This window comes from Zea mays, chromosome 4, assembly GCF_902167145.1.
Source record: "Zea mays cultivar B73 chromosome 4, Zm-B73-REFERENCE-NAM-5.0, whole genome shotgun sequence".
Lineage (NCBI taxonomy): Eukaryota > Viridiplantae > Streptophyta > Magnoliopsida > Poales > Poaceae > Zea > Zea mays.
The window spans coordinates 29,000,917-29,017,239 of NC_050099.1; the positions used below are offsets into that span (position 1 = coordinate 29,000,917).

A 16,323-nucleotide genomic window follows, 5' to 3' on the forward strand; every position below is an offset into this window, starting at 1 on the left:
TATTATGGTGCTGTGGTGCTATAGGATATGACGGGAAGTTCAGCTAGGACGGATAAAGATTTGGGCAACAATCTTCCTCAAAAAACTCTGCGCCGGACCGTCCAGTTAGATACGCGGACCGTCTGGCTGTGTGCGCGAACCGTCCGGCCATATGGTCGAACCGTCTGTTATTGTATGCGGACTGTCCGTCACTGTACGCGGACGGTCCGACTGGGTAGTTTAGGGTTTGCGCAGTACGTGGCGGCTCGGGTGTATTTCTAAAAATGGGATCGGCCGCTGCTGGCCCGGATGGTCCGCGCTCACGTGCGGACGGTCCGGACATGCGCAGATCGGCAAATTTATCGCCGATTTGCATAGGAGGTTGTGGTTTTCCAGGGTGTGTGTCTATCGCCATCCCTTAAAGGGGTTGTGATTGGTCGTGACAAGCTGTAGCCGATGAATCACGTGTGTTTTCTGCCAAATCAACCTCGTGCGAAGGAAAATTTGCGACGGTGGACTTATCAAAAGCACGTACTAGCCTTCTATAGTCATTTTGCATACCCCTATGATATTTTGCATTTGGTCTCGCTGCTCATCTATGTAAGCTTTAAGAGATTGGAGTTTGTTTGTGTCGCTCACCTTGGGGTAGCCGTAGTAGGTCGGAGCGAAGCCAGATTTGTCGCCTGTTGTTGAACGACTTTATTGTTCCTGTCCACTTTAAAGTTGGCCAGGAATTTCGTCTTCGCTTCCTTGATCAGCTGCTCCTGATGCTCCTCGAACTTGAGTTGTTCTTCAGCCGACAAGGTTTCCCAAGTCTCTATGATATTGCTGGTGGAACCGTCAGAGCTATATTTTGAACCCGCCATTGAGGGTCGATCTGATAGGTCTGTACACGAAGTCCCTAGCAGAGTCGTCAAAAAGTGTGTTGGCGCCGATCCGGGTGCCAATCACTGTGGTGAGAACCGGTGGCGGTGCTCTCTGCGGAGGTGCGGACGGTTCGCGACGTGGCGCGGAGGCTGGTTCCTGCATGATGGGCCGGACGGTTCGCGCGTGCGCAGGGGCGGCGTAGTTCGCCAGCGGCGCATGGATCTTGCTCCCGGGAGGAATCCCGTTGGGGAGGAGAGATCCTAGGCCTTGTCTAGAGACCGGCAGGCCACCCTAGACAACTCTAATCGACATAGAACCAAAGAGAAGTGAAGAATTGAGGTAGAGAAGGGCTAAACTAGAACTACTCCTAATGTACAAGGTAAAATAAGAGATATATTGATTATTGATTCGATTGTTCATATTCAATCGGCCATAGTCTCCATATATATATAGAGGGGAGGTTTGGACCCGTTACAATCCGTATCCCGAGCTAAATCCGCAGTTTTAGCTAACAAATACCGCAAGAAACTCGGAACCCTAACTGATTCTGCACGCGCGCGGACCGTCTGCACCACCAGCGTGGATTGTTCGGACCGTGGACCGTGCGGCCCCAGGCCGGACCGTCCGCCCGTCTATTTTGGTGCCCAACACTGGCAACATCATATTCTTATCAGTTCTGTGTATATATGTTTCTCTATTCACGGCATATGTATAGCTGCTGAGTTTCTCTATTCACAGCATATGTATAGCTTCTGAACGTAATTTTTTTTTGCATCCTTTCCCTTTTTGTTTCTCGTTGTGTGTTGATACCTAGTAATCATTGCTAGTAACTTTGTATTTCAAATAAAAAATGATAAATAATTTGTAGTCCTAATGGATGCCAAAATGACTAGTCAACATGATTAACTTCTCAAATATATGTTCTTTAGCAAGGTTTAGTTACTAACTAATTAGTTACAATGTTTTATTGTATCTTTAATTATTTACTAGGTGAGTGCCCGTGCGTTGCAACGGAACCGTATAATAACACGATAACCAAAGAATGAGATAGAGACATTTTTGCATTCCATCATGAGAAGCTAACCAGTTTGTACATATATATAATGTTCAGCCAGCAAAATACATACAAGCAAACATGCATCATGAGAAGGTATGCCTGGTGTAACTTCCCACCCGAGTTTTGAATTAAAAAACGAAACAACAACGAATCTTAAATCCTAGGCAAGTAACCAGAGAAATGTATTCATCCAACATATATGATGATCTGTGCTAAGTGCGCGTGGTATGATGCAATCTTATGAGTATGCGTGGTTAGTGACTATGATTTTCACAGCTATATCAATTGCTTGCCCCACAAATGATCAGCCAGGGTCAGGTAAACCATATTGTGTAACCATCACTATAACACTGCAATCATTTTCTAAATAGTACTTTTATAAATCACAAATCGAAGGTATAAATACAAAAGTCTAGAAAATTATAAAAAAACCTTCATAAAGCTGGCTTCATCGCAGTACCAAAAGAGCAGTACCAAGTGAGAAAAATAGCAGTAATTTGTTGTCTGGTGGTAAGCATGAAGATTGAGATTGCAACACAAATAAACACTACCTCTTGATTTGCATGCGTCCCAAGATTGCAACCAGATTTTTACAAATAAACACTATGCACCAAATGCACCAGACAAATGTACATTTGTGTGAAACAGACTACAAGAAACAACTGAAACAAGCACATACGGTGACTCGCTGGACGCACCATTTCACATTAACAGAAGCAGAATTATCAGTCAAAGCACACATTATAGTCTGAACCTCTCCAAACTGCCTCATGTTGGCTCAAGTCCAGGTTCCCCCTAAACCTCCCCTCATAACAAAAACAGGAGATAAGGAGAATTGAGAGAGCTAAGAGTTCGTGATGATCAATTTTAGAATACGAGCTTATAATCTTCTTCATATTTGTATTCACAGAGTATTGTCCACTGATCAGAACTCTCTAAAATTGTTATCCTGTTGGTTCCCGATCGTATCCAAATTCAACACACCAGTGGCCAGCGTATGTACAGGACGAACTCACCATTGCCTAGCTCACTGTTACATTCATCCATTACATCTATCCATGCAGCATTACGTACATTTGAACAAATAATAACTGCTAATTATTCATGACAGACAATTTGCTTGTCACAGACATGAGTTAAGACGCAGCATTGTTAAATATAAAATACACGACATATATATATATAGAATAATAGGGTATGTGACATTGTTGCTGTGGAGAACAAGAACGAACATTCTTCTTTTCTCCGCAAAAAGAATAACAGTAAAAAAATGTACAACCATTGAAGGGGTATCAGTAGCCTCTATAGTAGGGCGCCCCGCCATAGATATCAACAGCTTACTTGGTCACCAACGAACTACAAATATAACAACAGCAGTTATAGCCAATCAATGGATCAACAGCTAGGGGGGCTTCAGTTGCGACTAATTCGCATGGTGTGAGCACGACCAGCCGCCAGTCGAAGCGATTATGCAACAGGAGGGCACGCTTCACTGTCCTTCGAGGTGTCAACCTATGAAGGCGGCATGAACTGCCACATTGGGTACCCCGGATAGCTGACAAAGGGCATCATCAGCTTCTGCCATGTAGCTTGCCCCTGGGCATGGAACGGTGCTAGGGGTGCCTGAGGGAAAGGCACCGGCATCAGGGTTGGATGAGGCATGTAGGTTGGAGTCGATGTCATCAGCTTCATCTGGTGTTCTAAACTCTCATTCTCCAATTTCAGCTTCTGCTTCTCATCACGAAGCTCATCCTTCTTGGCCTGGAATTTAAAGAAACAACAACTAATTCATACATATTGGAGATCATAGGGGGGGAGGAGGTCAGAAAAGAAGTAACTTTGTGTCCTTAAAAAAATCCAGATCCAGTGGAGTAGTTAAGGCCTAGCAGTCACATTGAACAATACAATATATTGTAATCAACAGTCTGATCAAATCATTAGCAAACTTACTCTGCATAAAGGGTCATGGTGGATTGAATTTTACAGAACTACAAATGCTTCCAGAGCTTGTGATAGCTAATTGTATCCATCATAAAAAATGAAGGCTTTAGACCTGTCATTGGATACCCTAACCCATTCCCCAAATTCACACTCGTGATTTGGGTCGGGTATGGGTAACTGGGTAACTTGCTACCCTTAGGATCAAGTGTAAGTACGGGTCCCGCTATTTCTACACGTCATCGCCTCTCCTTCCCTTGTGACCTCCTAACATAGTTGTTTCTGAAAGATATCATAGGAACCGCAAGCCCCCTCCATATCAGCATATCTCCATTGCATTCCTTTGTGCCTCCAATATCTCACAGGACCGTGCACGAGTGACGGCGGTGAAACCTGGGCAGACCCAGTGGAGGGGCAGGTGTGGAAGTGTGACACGTAGGTGTGCTGATGTCCAGCTGTGGCAGCAGCGACGAGAAACCCACGTCACCTCACCCACAGCACTTGACCTGTAGTGTTATACGAATATTCCAGCACTTGTGAACAAGAGCCCAAGCAGGAAAACACACCATAATGAGTGACATGATCCAGATTGTCCAATGGGTAGGGGGTTATGGGAAGGTGTGTAGACTGGACATTTCAGAAATGGGGTTGAGCATGGGTGCGGCCTGGTGTGTTCATACCCTCACCATAGACAGGTCTAGGAGTCTTTATATGACCAATTCATGTTTTGTGCTCTGTTGTTCATAATCAACATACGGGTAATGACTAACGAATTATGTAGTCTATAATCAGCCAGGGGCTGATTTTGTGTAAGCTACTGGGAAATGCCTTGGATGAGCTATGCAAGAGCAATCACAGTGTATTCACGTGAAGGGCATAAGCTACAAATACCATAAAGCATTGCCAGCCTAGATAAAGATGGCATAATTGTAAATGAACATAAGAGTGCTACTGGGAATTGTTATGGATTCCTGAATAACACAGGGGCATGTTCGCACCATAGAAGTACAATGTATTATATGTGGGTTAACAGTGTTCAAAAGAAAAGGCTGAATAACCTTGAGTTCTTTGATCTTTTCTTCAAGGCTACCATTAGTTTCTTTCAGCTGCTGTGCTTCTAAACGAAGCTGAATAACCATGAGAGTAGCATCACTTAGGATAGCAACTTTGTCAGCTTTTACTGGCTTCCCTGGTTCTAATGTAGACCCTAATTCAAGGAACCTAGAAACCGTAAGAAGGAAATGAAAAGGTATGTCAGTGACGTGGCAATTCATTTTTTGATACTCCAGTGTCAGCAAAATTATGTCTATAGTTTACCTGTCATTCAGCTTGTTCCTCCTCAATTTTCCCTAGAAGCTTTAGATGTTGGCACATGCATATCATTGGATCCTGACCTCAAACTGCAAGTTGCAGTAGAGTTACAATTGTATGGATGATGCCATCATACATCAAGACAATATGAATACTTTTCTTAAGCCATAGGGCAAAATAACAGACACACCGTTTATTGCTGCCAGGCTCCTTGAAGACATCATTGGGCTCCTTGAAAACATCATTGGTGTTCACATAGCTGCCCACTTCCACACTGCAAAATAAGGGGAAAATCAATTAGCAGATCCAGCTGTAAATGAACTTTCTTTTTCCTATTTGCTACTACCTAAGTTCAACCAAATAACATGTAAGGCATTGAGCTCTGCCCATATGGGGTAGACTGCATTCAGTAATAAAAAAGGCAGCAAACAACAGAATCACTGCAAATTACTCCGAAATTAGTACCATAGCAGGATCAGTGCATACATGACAGATGGGAACTTATATCTTTGGCTATGCAGTCCGGCTTTACGATGTCATCCATGACCTAGCAGCACATCCCATTGCTCGCAACACATACTTAACATCAGGACTGGTGACACAATCCTCCATCAATTGAGTCGCCAGCATAAAGTGGAAGAAGAGCGACTCCGGGCAGGAGGCGTGCTTGAGCAGCGAGTAGATGGCTGCCATGGAGCCCCTGAGGTAGTGCGCGTCGAGCGTCATGGCGATGTGCACCAGGCCCTCGCGCCCGCCACAGGGGCCGGGCACCCCTCCCCGTTCTTGTACTCGGGCGCCTCGGCGAACCTCGGCAGCCCCGCCGCCACGCCGGCCCCTGTGGATGACCCTGGCTGGTGGACGGCATCTGCTGGGCTACCGGTAAGAACGACGGATTGGGGCAATTGGGGCGTCCTCGGCGGGCGTTAACAGGGGGTTGCGGTTATGGCGGCGGTGGGATAGAGAGTCACGACGCTATCACGTCTGGAGGCAGAACAAGCGAATGTGGACGCCTACACTGAGTACTTAATTAGTTGTTAAGATTATAAGCAAAACAATAGTCTAGTAGACGGATTATCTCAAAAAAAATCTAGCATACTGCAAGAGTCAGTGGGTGTACCTGGGGCACAAGTCCTGCTTCCATTTATACTTCCGTGTCCACACCACACACAACGGATCCATAGCCAATTTATACAATAGGATGGACAGATTATTATAACTACAAAATGTACAACATCGTTTTCATAAGACTTCGACTAACTCATCTCCCATCTTATTAGTGAATCGAGCCAATACATCCAAAAAATGAATATGCAGTAAGACTTCAAAAAACAATAATCAAGGTAAATAGCCCAAGTTTGTGGAACAACAGAACTCTTCACATTACAAGATATTTTGGACCATAGGGAGAAGTATATATGAAAAGGTTGTGCAAAACATACGTTAACATTCTCTCAACCTGCTTTGCAACATTGTACTCCAGATCAGCTTCCTTTTGCTTAGTTCGGCCAGACAACCATTCTCGTTGATTCTAAAAGTGATGGAAGAACATAAAGTTGATAATTTTCATGGAGTAAGATGTACTACACAAACAAATGAAAGAACAAATTAGAATAGTGACACCAAAGAATTATGCTACCACATTGTCTTTAATTTTACCTCATCTCTGAACAGAGGAAGTATTAAGTTTTCCTTTAGAACAACCTGAAAGTGACCAAGAAGAAACAAATCAAGGCTAAATCACAAATGGCATGCTGGTTGCACTGAGGAATCTAGTTTGGTGAATCTTTTTTAATTCTAGTACATTTTCTTGTAACCAGTTCATGAAAGATGCTTTCAACAAAATCCATCTAAATTAGAAACTGTTGGGGACTTGTTCTCAAATGCTATGAGTTAAGAACAAGGCAACATAGAAAATGTTAATCGGTAAAGTCCTTCGTCCTTTGAAGCATTATTCCCCTTAGGATATAATGATTTTCGGACGAAGGTTATGAAGGGCGTACCTTCATAAATACACTATATAATGACGAAGAATGAATTATAAGGAATATGAAGGATAACATAAACAATTGCATATTATCATTAATTTATCTTTGCATTATTATTATGTAGAAACAGAAATAACATCGAATTACAAATATACCTTCAGCTTGAAGGAGATGAAAGTACAAGCGCGACGCAAAAGCGAATGCCAAATCAGCGTGAACAGTACGGGGGTACTGTTCACCTATTTATAGGCACAGGACACAGCCCATACAAGATTACATTTATGCCCTTTACATTTGATAATAATTCTATAGTAATCTATCGAGGTCTGAATAGCCTTTTCATCTTTAAGTCGGTTTCATTTTTTGCTACCACGTCGAAGCTTTCCTGCTCACACCTTCGGCGCTGTATCAACCTTCGTATTATTTTGGTCTGCTGTGATGCCAACTTGAGTCCAAAAATACCTGTCCACACATTATACTCCAGAAAATACTGTTAAATACCGTTTTTGAGGACCTTCGTAAGCCGAAGGCCCCCAACAGTAGCCCCTCGCAATATTAATTTGTTTAAAATAATAAATTTAGATTGCGACATGGACGAAGGCTTTACGCCGAAGGTCCGAAAAAACACCTTCCCTTTGCTAGAATAGCAACGCTCACTGACAAGCGGGGTCTTTCAATTTTCAACGCACCGGGCGTATAAATACGGTCATACCGCAAACTCATTTGGTACGCTCTCTTGCCAACTGCTCCCGCTCACTCAATTTTTAGCTCTTGTGCACTAAGATTTGCCGAGCTTTTAGTTTTGAAGCTTCGGCTTTGAAAACAGTTTTTTAGTGTTTCCGAAGATGTCTGAAGATAAGAAGGCTGCTGCTGAGATGAAGCTGAGTCTCGACGAAGAGAAGAACTTGGGGTTTCTTATAGCGATGTCGAAGACCAATACAGAAAAAATCACCAAGGAGATTCTGGAAGGTTTGTCTGAAGATACTGGTGACAGCGACAGTTATGATGTGGACAGTGGTGGTGAAGACTCCGAAGATCGCCCTTGGCGACCAAGCCACGCGGTTTTCGGCAAATCAACTATCAAAGAAAATCATCTTGTCAACATGAGAGGAAGATATTTCCGGGATTTGTCCATCGTGAGGGCCGACAAAGGGGAAAAAACTTGTCCACACCCTGAAGAGAATGAAGTCGTAGTGTACCGAAGCTTTTTGAAAGCTGGACTACGATTTCCCCTGAGCGAGTTTGTCGTAGAGGTGCTGAAAATATTCGAAGTCTATCTTCACCAACTTACCCCCGAGGCAATCATAAGGCTGAATATCTTCGTGTGGGCCGTGAGGAGCCAAGGTCTGAAGTCTGATGCAAAAAGTTTCTGCAATATACACGAATTATCATACGAAACAAAACCTTGGGGTAAGGAACAGTATCACAATAATTTTGGCTGCTACAGTTTCGTTTCTCGGTCCGGGTCAAGCTGTCCCGTGCCAACCTTTCGGAAGAGATGGCCCGGCGACTGGATGACAGAATGGTTTTATGTGAAGAATGACCTGACAGTACGAGAAGATATCAAAGGTATAATTATGCGCCCTATTTGGCAAAGCTTCGGCCTTCGGAGGCCGAAGGTTGAAATGAATGAAGCTGCCGAAGAATGCCAGAGAGCCTTCGGCGTATTCTGTTCTTTTATTGGAACGAGAGATTTGGTACAAGAGCATATTGCCTTCAGGGTATGGCCGCTCGCGGAGAAATGGGAAATGTCGCAAGAAACCATAAAGGAGGCCGACGAAGGTGGGCTTATCAGGCTGAAGTATACTTTTAAGTTCGAAGATAAATTCGTTGAGCCAGATGATGATTGGTTAAAAAGCATTGAAAATTTAAGTGATGAACTGCTTGGGGCTTATTCGAAGGCCGAAGATACTGCACTGTCAGCAGCCTTCGGAGGCCAAAAAAAGAAGAGGCTGAATCGGGTGTTTGATGCAATCGGGTTCGTCTACCCTGACTATCGTTATCCCATTCGAGGGCAGAAAAGAAAAAACACAACCTCTGCGAAAGAAGAAGCTGCTACTGCTCCTAGTGAGCCAGAACCGAAAAGAAAGAAGATAAAGGTCCTTACACATCGGCCGCGCTATATTGAACCAGCTTCGGTGCCTGAGTTTACCGGAGAAACTCCTTCGGCCACCGAAGCTGAAAAGCCAACCAAACCAACCTTACTGCCAGAAGTCGCAGAAATGGCCGAAGCGCCAACAAGGACAGAATTGGAAGAGCCGAAGATTTTGTTACCAGAAACAAAAGAGATGGCCGAAGCGCCGTCCATAGAAAAAATAGAAGAAGTGAAAAAACCAACTGAGGAAAAAACATCAGAATTTTTGAGTCCTGCAGCAAATGTTGAGACAGTAAAAAATCGAAAGGTGCCAGCAGTGACTCCGAAAAGAAAGAGAATGGCTAATGTGCTAGATGTTCTGGAAACAATTAAATCTTCAAGCACACCTCCGAAGGAAACTGTTGCCATTCCCAAAGCGAAAACTAAAATTTCTGATATTAAAGTTCCAGAGCAAGAAACTGAAGCCGAAGCTGGGTCCTCAGAGCCCACGAAGATAAAATCGTTGGAAACCGAGGAAGAAAAAATAACAGAGCCAACTTTTGTTGAAGAAATCAGTGTCATTGCCCCTGAAGCATCCCCCAAAGTCCTTGATTATATTGTTCGTCATGCTTCGGGGAAAAAATTATCAGAAAAAGAAAAGCAAGAGGCCCAGCGCTACGCCCAAAAACTGAAGTATCCAAAGGGGGCGTTAATATTCAATGGTAGTGGAGAAGAAGACTTTTTGTATTGTCTCCCTGACAGCAAGGAGATTTCTGTCTGTCGGGAGATGAGCAAGAGCTTCGGATTCCCAACACTAGAAGACGGGCTCTCGGTGCTGTCGAAGAACGATCTGGCCGACAGCCTGGCGTACAATAGCTTAAAGGTGCAACAAATGGGATCTTTGTATTTTTTTGTTGAGACCAAAATTTTTCGTTTGCTTAAATCTAATGACGTACACATATTCTTCTTTGCAGGGCCTGATACTTAGCAATGCTCTCAGGGCCCAAAAAGATGCTGAAGACGAAGGGTGTGCTATAGCCCTGAGCAACCTTCGTTCCGAAGTTATTGAACTGAGGAACGAAGGTCTCGAAAAAGATAAAATATTACATTCATTAATAAATAGAATAAAGGAAGACGAAGCTACTTTTAAAGGTCAAGCTGAAGCTCAGAAGCGCGAAATTGAAGATCTTCGAAGACAACTGACCAGAGCCAAAGAGGAACGCATGCTTGAAGAAACGAAACGAGAACTCAGCGACCAATGGGCAAATCATTTAGAGGGAACTGTTGAAGAGCTTCATTCATCCAAGAAAAGATGTTATAACAAATCTATAGAGTGTGTCAAGAAGTTGAAAGCTAGCTTCGCCAGTGTCGGTGCCTTTTCGAGCGAAGAAAACTTTACAAGAGGCAAGCCCGAAGGTCCTATCGAATGGATCGATCACGAAGCTGATGCTTTCGAGGAAATTTTAAACAGCCGCGGAGACATATGTGCTTTCTCGGATGCCAGGGGAATTGGCACTATTTTAGAGAAAAAGGGCTGCGAGCATATAAAGATTTTAGCACAATCCGAAGCTGGCTTGTCCTTCGAAGATGCAAGAGATCCTTCGACCGAAGCTAGCATGGTAGGTGGAAAATTTTTCACCGACGTCTGGGATAATGGTGGCCGAGAAATGGCCCGAGAAATTATTCAAAAAAGCGAAAAGGGTATTCACGATGCTAGAGAAGTGGCTGAAGCTGCTGAAAAAAGCGCAGAGCCCGAAGGGCAAATAGGTATCAACTAATGGTTTTTATTGTGTTGTAATTGTCGATTTTAAACTTCGTTCGCAATTTGTAATAGCAATGTAGCCGTATCCTGTCCTCCTTCAGATCCTACTAAAGCATCTTCGGGACCTCCCCAGAAAGGAGACGACGAAATTAAAAAGATGGCTGGAGCTATCATGGATGAAGTTGTTAATCGGCTCCTGAACGAGGCTGCAGAAGTCGTTTTGAGAGAAGATTAAGTATTATTGTAAAAACTTCTGAAATGTAATATATTGTAACATTTTGTAACCCTGAATGTAATATACCTGTTTCTATTGTTCAATTCTTTACGATGCATGAAATTTTACACGTACCATTTTTGAGTCTTTGACGAAAAAACACCTTCCCTTCTTTTCATGCTTCGTGAAGAAGAATTTTTCTTTGTCACAACAATATTCATAGTGTTCTGATGAATAATATCCAGGCTTCGTGAAGATATTTTCCGAAGCTATACTTCCGAAGATCAATAATGTATCTCCTTGTGACATCATGATTTTTCCCTTTTTTCAAAACGTTCTTCTGCAGATCGATATTGTGTCCGCCTCTTGTGCCATATGCAACATGATGTATGATGCTTATGCTATGCGAAATGATACGATGATGTTATATTATGTGAAGCGGTGTTTATTCCGAAGATACACACACATCCCTGCAATAAAACACATAATCTTTTATAAACCTCCCTTAGGAGCTTCTTCGCCTTTTACTTCAGCGGAATCAGCGTTTATTTTTCGTTGTAAGCCTCCCTTAGGAGCTTCTTCGCCTTTTACTTTCAGCGGTATTCGCGTTGACTTTTCACGCTTCGCCTTTTACTTAGGCGGTATCAGCGTTGACTTTTCGCTGTAAGCTCTGCATTCCCTTTGGAACGACTTTGGAGCAGAAAACTTACACTGCACTCCCTCTGGAGCGACTTTTTGTGACTTCGGCAAACTTACTCTGCGTTCCTTAGAACGACTTTTTGTTGCTTCGACGAATTTTCAATAATTTGAAGGTCCTCTTTGTTATCACAAATCTTTAAACTTCAACAACTTAAGCTTGTGAAGAAAATATATTTTCCTTGTGGGAATCAACGAAACTATTTACATGAAACCTAAACAATGTCCTTTATTACACAGAAAATAAAACTGAATGAAAAAGATTGCTATTGAGGTAGGATATTTGTCAATAGATGTGCTTTGACTCTGGCACAGTGCTGTTGACTGTGCGAGCTTCGGATTGTTCTCTGAAGTCCCTTTGGTGTGGAATATATTGGCTCCCTTCTGGCTGCTGACCTTGTTGCAGCGGTGGTGGAGGCGGAGGCTGTTGCCAGGAAGCTTGAGGTTGACTCGCCAAAGCAACAGAAACTGCAGGGTGATTGCCTACATACTCTGGGATGTAAGGCGAATGATACGAAACAGTGTGCATGACCTGCTTCGGCTGAGCCTGTTGTGCTGCCGCTTCGGCTATTTCCTTTTGCTTCTGGATGGTAACATGGCACATCCTGGTGGTATGACCTTTGTTCTCACCACAGAATAAGCAAAAGATTCTTCTCGGTTGATCGCCAAATCTTCCGCCGAAGCCCCTGGCGCCTCTGCCTCTCGGAGCTGGTGGTCTGAAAGAGCCTTGTTGTTGCCCCGAAGCCTGTGAGGAACACTGTGGCCTTTGCTGTTGGCTCCCTCTATCATCATTTTGGGTAGAGTTATGAATTGATCTAACGTGCCTCGGATAGAACCTCCCTCCGAAGCCCCTGGTCATTTCAGAAAACCTGAAAGCCTCCTCCCTTCTTTGGCGAAAATCATTATCGGCCCGAATGTACTCGTCCATCTTCTGGAGCAGCTTCTCCAAAGTTTGAGGAGGCTTCCTAGCGAAGTACTGAGCTGACGGTCCTGGCCGAAGCCCCTTGATCATGGCCTCAATGACAATTTCGTTGGGCACTGTTGGTGCCTGTGCCCTCAACCGCAAGAACCTCCGGACATACGCCTGAAGGTACTCTTCGTGATCCTGGGTACACTGGAATAGAGCTTGAGCCGTGACCGGCTTCGTCTGGAACCCTTGGAAGCTGGTTAACAACAAGTCCTTCAGCTTTTGCCACGAAGTGACGGTTCCTGGTCGAAGGGAGGAGTACCAGGTTTGAGCAACACTCCTGACAGCCATAACAAAAGATTTGGCCATGACCGCAGCATTGCCACCATACGAAGATACTGTTGCTTCGTAGCTCATCAAAAACTGCTTCGGGTCTGAGTGGCCATCAAATATGGGAAGCTGAGGCGGCTTGTAGGACGGAGGCCAAGGTGTAGCCTGCAGCTCAGCGGACAGAGGAGAAGCATCATCAAAAACAAAATTCCCATGATGGAAATTGTCATACCAGTCATCTTCATTGAGGAAACCCTCCTGACGAAGGTCTTGGTGCTGAGGCCTTCGGTGTTGTTCATCCTGAGTAAGATGACGAACTTCCTCAGAGGCTTCATCTATCTGCCTTTGTAGTTCAGCTAGCCTGGCCATCTTTTCTTTCTTCCTCTGCACCTGTTGGTGAAGCATCTCCATGTCTCTGATTTCTTGGTCTATCTCATCCTCTGGTGGCGTCGGGCTAACAGCCTTCCTTTTCTGGCTTCGGGCCTCCCGAAGGGAGACAGTCTCCTGATTGTGGTCCAGCGGTTGAAGAGCTGCAGTGCCAGTTGCTGAAGCTTTCTTCGGCGCCATAGCGAAGGTTTATGATTGCCGAAGGTGCTCAGAAAACTCAAAGAGTGGAAGTGAGTTCACCGGAGGTGGGCGCCAATGTTGGGGACTTGTTCTCAAATGCTATAAGTTAAGAACAAGGCAACATAGAAAATGTTAATCGATAAAGTCCTTCGTCCTTCGAAGCATTATTCCCCTTAGGATATAATGATTTTCGGACGAAGGTTATGAAGGGCGTACCTTCATAAATACACTATATAATGACGAAGAATGAATTATAAGGAATATGAAGGATAACATAAACAATTGCATATTATCATTAATTTATCTTTGCATTATTATTATGTAGAAACAGAAATAACATCGAATTACAAATATACCTTCAACTTGAAGGAGATGAAAGTACAAGCGCGACGCAAAAGCGAATGTCAAATCAGCGTGAACAGTACAGGGGTACTGTTCACCTATTTATAGGCACAGGACACAGTCCATACAAGATTACATTTATGCCCTTTACATTTGATAATAATTCTATAGTAATCTATCGAGGTCTGAATAGCCTTTTCATCTTTAAGTCGGTTTCATTTTTTGCTACCACGTCGAAGCTTTCCTGCTCACACCTTCGGCGCTGTATCAACCTTCGTATTATTTTGGTCTGCTGTGATGCCGACTTGAGTCCAAAAATACCTGTCCACACATTATACTCCAGAAAATACTGTTAAATACCGTTTTTGAGGACCTTCGTAAGCCGAAGGCCCCCAACAGAAACAGATTGGTGGTGAGGTAGTTATGGGCTTAAGGCCGTACACACAACACAATGGTGCACTCAATCTAACACAGTGGTTAAAACTCAATAGCTATTCAGACAAGATAAAATGGTTTATGAGCCTTCAATCTAATAATAAAGACATGTCCCAATACCCGTGCAGAACATATACATCAACCACCCTTCAACTAAAAGTACCTAGTGAAGAAACAGTGCAAATCGCATTAACACCTTGACAACAATTCTGCGTATAAGCTAGTCATATTAATCAGAGCTAGGCAGTACAGAGCATAGCAGCAGCAGCGAAGAGATCCAGCCATGTACACTACCAAAAAAACATATCCGAGATCAGTTTTTAGGATCAAGAGTATAGATACGAGACCTTACTATGAATAGACAAGCTTTTATTTGCTACTTGTGGACTAAGTTGCTCCTCTTGCGGAAGTCTTGAAGGACGAAGGCAAAGTATTGGATAGAGGTTGTGTTGTATCACTTGGATTGCTCATCACAAATTCACACAGCACCAGCTTGGTTTGCACATTTGCTTCCATCATTTCATCGCCATTGTCGTATATGTTGTATCTGTAAAAGAAAAAAGAAATGTGGTTTGGGTATCAAAAGCATTACAAAAATGAATCTTAGCCTCCTTTGCAAGTGATGGTGGAAATTAGAAGCTGAGGATGATTTATGGCAAGATATTATCAAATCCAAGTATCTTAAGGGTGAACTTATATGTACTGTGAGTAAGAATTGTTTATCTTCAAAGGAGATGTGTTACCATCTAAAATAGACAAAAAATAACAATAACCCCTTATGTTGCCTATATCTTGGTCTCTTTAAATTATATGACCAAAAAATATAATTGTTTGCCAAGTGATATCATTAGATAAACATGCATCTACATGAATATATTTGTTGAAGTGGATTGATATACAATTTAGTTTATTTTCACTTTAATCTACTTCAACACACATGAAAAATATAAGTCTGACATAGACTTCAACAAAGTGAACAAAAAGAATGGAGTATACAGTACTGCTACCACCAAAATGGACTCCGATCATGAGGATTTCCACATGGCAAATTAAAGGTTGTGCACACTCATGCAAATTAAAGCGCTAACCATCAGAATTATAGTGTTGTTTCGTTATATTTAAGTCATTCTATGCAGGTAGGAAATGCTCTCACTGATGATTTCCATGACCACTATGGAATATTTCAATTCATGTGGACTACTGGCCTGATCTCTGATCAAACATACAAGCTGCTGAATGTTTTCTGTGACTACGAGTCCTTCGTGCATTCGTCTTCACAGTGTGATAAGATTATGGATATTGCTAGCACTGAAGCTGGAAACATTGATTCATATAGCATCTTCACATCTTTTGCCTCCTCAAAGAACAAAGTGATGAAAAGGCTACATGTAAGTTTTGAATCCAAAACTCAAGCGATAGTACGTAGTTTTTGGAGTACATGAGTAGCAATGAAAATCAAACAGAGTTATCATGTTCTAAATGCTCGTGTTCAAATTCATCATACACATGTGGACATTTGATTTTGTAAATTTGTATAATAAAAAGTAATGGTTAATATAATAGATTGTGTGAATTCTCTATTGTTGATCCTAATGCCACACCAACATGCATACACCAATAGAGGCACACAAATTAATATAAGGTGAAAGTAGCAGAACCTATTAGGCTACCACCTACCCTATTTGTTATAATAGTAAAGACTGAAGATATATCACTACATTTTGACTCTGCTGCATATATATGTGTAAGTTACATGACTGTTGCTTTCTCCCAAAAATGAAAAGGAATATTGCAGTTTTAGATTCACTATTAGTCTTTTTTTGTACTTAAAAATTCTCAAATGAGTTCCATTTAGGTGA

At 42.8% G+C, this 16,323-nt stretch overlaps 1 pseudogene; it reads right to left on the reverse strand.

Annotated features, from left to right (window-relative positions):
• Positions 1-3,083: 3,083 nt before the first annotated feature.
• Positions 3,084-5,423, reverse strand: LOC103655182 (transcription factor ILR3-like; annotated as a pseudogene).
• Positions 5,424-16,323: the final 10,900 nt, after the last annotated feature.